The sequence below is a fragment of the Jaculus jaculus genome, chromosome 11 (assembly GCF_020740685.1).
Source record: "Jaculus jaculus isolate mJacJac1 chromosome 11, mJacJac1.mat.Y.cur, whole genome shotgun sequence".
In the NCBI taxonomy this organism is placed as follows: domain Eukaryota; kingdom Metazoa; phylum Chordata; class Mammalia; order Rodentia; family Dipodidae; genus Jaculus; species Jaculus jaculus.
The window spans coordinates 2,224,001-2,227,630 of NC_059112.1; positions in this window are offsets into that span (position 1 = coordinate 2,224,001).

Genomic DNA, 3,630 nt, shown 5'->3' on the forward strand with positions numbered 1-3,630 from the left:
TGGTCACTAGAAACCAGCACACTAGAAGTCAAACCAAAGCCCTTCCATCTGTCTCAGCTACCCCTCACCAAGTGTTATTATGTACTTGACAATTGCCGCCAATTGGGGATTTCTCTCTTACTTTGGTCATGTTTTCCTAGTTTTCTTCTGGAAGTAACTATGTAAGTCCTACTGACATAAAGCATGTGCTAGTGGGACCTCACGTTCAATACTTTCAGCCTCTGTCATCACTCATCTCTATTTCCATCTTTGTCCTGCCCCTGTGAACGCTGAAACGCTCCTCACCTTGTTAATCAGGTTTGAGCCTTGCTCTACATCACTTTCGCATTCTGCAGAAAGAATGGTCCTTTTCAAGTAGAAATAGCATGGTAGCACATGCCTTTAATCTCAACACTTAGGAGGCTGAGGTAGGAGGATTGCTGTGAGTTCGAATCCAGCCTGAGATTACCTTGTGAATTCCAGACCATCCTACCAGACCAAGACCCTACCTTAAACAATTCAATTGGCACCAATTATAGTACTACTCTCTGTCTCTCTCACCATTTGGATTGCATTTTTAAGGTAGCACATACTTTAATATGGCTGGCGCTTTGACAGGATTGCATGCGGGGGAAGACCCTCACAGCATGAGACAATTCAGAGGCTACCATGCACAGAGAAGCTTTAGAAGGCTTTGAGGGCAAATAAGTTCCTGGAGTACGTCTAATATGAAAAGACACTAGGGCTATGAAAGCAAGGCACAACAATGTCTTCTGAATGTGGCACTCAGTGTGCATCCATGGTTTAGTGGGCATAGCTACATTCCAAAAGTGACTCTGAATGTACATTAGTGGTATAGTGGAGAGCATAGCTCCCTTCCAAATATGGCTCTCAGAAAAACAAAGCAAAAGGAGAATCTAGGGATCAGCCACTAGTGAATACTATTCACTTTGAGAAGAAATACAGAAATCTTATGAGTGTAATAGTTTTCATGTGAATGCAGTTTGCGAGATAAGGAATAAACAAGAGTAGGATTCAAGGTGCCAGCTCCACTAAAAACGTGAGCACACACGGCCTGTAAGGTAAATAGTAGAAGCTGTGTCCTTTATGGAAAAATGCTGCTGGATCTGACAGGCATGAGGCTATGGATTTAACACCGTCACATACTTCTAAGGACATCTTTGGAGCAGCACATCTAAACTCAACACCTATTAATCCTGAGGCTGCTACATTGGGGAAAAAGGGTCACAAGTGACATGGAATGTCTATGAAAGGGGATCTCCTTTCAGACAGATTTATCAATTCAGTCATAAGAGAGTAAGAGCTCGAAGATGCGCAAAACACCACAATTCAAGACACTATTTTCTCAACAGGACAAGGATGAGTGCTATACAATGAAGCACAAGCCTACCTGCAGATGTCTGGGGGAAGGGACCCGTGATAAGTTCACTGCCTTGATGGATTGCATTTGTAAGACAAGGCAGAGTGCTTACTTGTAGCCTCTAATCTATATTTTTTATTGTTGACTACTTTTCTAACTTACCTTGTCACTGTCCAGGGCATTCTCTGTCGCACACTGACCTCACTGTTCTTTGTACATAGAGCCACACTGTCCCAGTAAGAGCGGTGTAGGAAAAGTTGGGTTCTTTAGGTTTGTAAGGTCCGATGCTTCTCATCTGAGTCTGTGTTCACACATTACCTCTGTAAAGATGTAACCAAGTGGTCTCAGTATTTCTAGGTTCCTGGCAAACTCATTAAAAGAACTGGAAAAGAAGCCCATAGGGAGTAAGAGACTTTAAGAGAAAAGCTATAGAGCTCTGCTGAAGGAGCCGGGCCGCCTGTGTAGAGCTCTGCCCAAGGGCGCTGGGCTGCCTCCCAGAGCTTCTCTTTAAGCAATCTACAGAAAGAAGGGCTGCTTCCTAAGGGGCATAGTTTGGGGGGGGGGCGGTTCTCTATGTTCACTGATAGCCTTCAGGTGCATAACCTTTTCTGTACTGTGCACATCCCCCCTTCCCATGATACATGTGCTTGGAATCATATGTACCCCGATTAAGCATAAGAATAAGATGGTAAACTAGGGATTTTCCCTAAAAGTTTGCTTAGGGGTCACAATTTGATTTACTGCACTTGTATTCAAAACCAGTCCAGGCCAGGAGGCCCCCATATCTTTTAATCCTGGCTATATCTTAGAACATATTTGAATAGAATGAGACCACAGAAGGAGTGTCGCTGGAGGGAAGGAACACCTGATTCCATTGTTTGGGGCGGATGTACATGCAGCGCAATGCAGGTGGGGATCCCAGGTTGCCAACATGTTGCTAGGTGCATTGTGAAGAAAGGGATGTGTTTACTGCCCAAGCCTAGCAGTGTCCGGGGTTGCTAGGCTATTTTGCTATGGCAGCCTGCTTCAGAGATGCTCCGACCAGCCCTGCCAGGCTAAAGCAGCTCCTAAGATATAGCACACTGTGTGATACGACCTTATTCATCAATGTGCAGGAAGACTTAGGCAAGTTACTCCATGTTTTCACTTTCGTATCTGTAAAACATGCCTTATGAAATCTGTCACATGTCAGAGGATTATGAGTGTGTAATACTCAAAAAACTTGACCATGACTAGCAAACACCATATGTGTTTGCTACTGGTATTGTTGACTATTGATTTTCTGACTTAGCTCATTAGAATACATGTTCCAAGTTTCACCTGTATTGCCCATTGTTTATTCTTAAGACAGCCAGTAGGAACTTAGTATTTGAATGCTTGAAAGAGGTAGGGAATAGTTTCTTTGCTTGTTCCGTTTGAATTTTTTATGGCTTCATTCCATGCAGATATTTCTCTGGCTTCGGCCATAGTCCCTTGGTATGTTCTCACCACACCTGAATGACTCCACACCATAGCCCTGTGGTGTGTCTAAACCCTAAAATCTGAAGTGGGAAGATACTACTTGGGACTCAGGATTCCTGGAACACTGTATGAGATCAGTACCTTTGCAAACCCAACCTTTCCAGACACTATATTTTCTTTATGTTTTATTTTGTGAATTTATTTTTTCTTATCTGGGCATTGAACCTTGCACATGCTGAATGCGTGCTCTCAGCCCAGCCCCATTCTCTGGTAGCTAGTAATTATTAATCTCTATAAGTATGCATGTACAAAAGAAGTTAGTACATGCAAAGGTGGTCTGCGAACCCTAAAAAATCTTATAACTTTGAGGCATTGCCAAATGAAGTAAATATGCTATTTCTATACAGGTGGCTTCCTTTCTTTCTTAATATGAATTTTTCCCAACTTTGCCTTTTTTTCATTCCCATATTCGGTTACACTGAAACTTGTTTTTTTTTTCGTTCCATGTTTGGTGTAAAAATTCCCTCCTGTGCTTCCTTCCCCGAGCTGGTACCTGAAGCCAAGCTGTGCTTAGTTTGCTGTGAAGCCATGACAACATTCTCGTGGCTGGCCTCTCTGCCTCCAGCCATCTTTCCAGCCCCCAAGTAGTCCTTCTTCTGTTTCAATGTTTCATTCCTTACATTCTTTTCCATACTCCATATCAAAATGTTGATGGGCTCAGGACTATGTGGTCTTGTAGGGGTCATGACCACTACGTTGAGGTCATGAATACACCAGTCAGCTCAAGTCCAGGGGACAGTGCCTCAAAG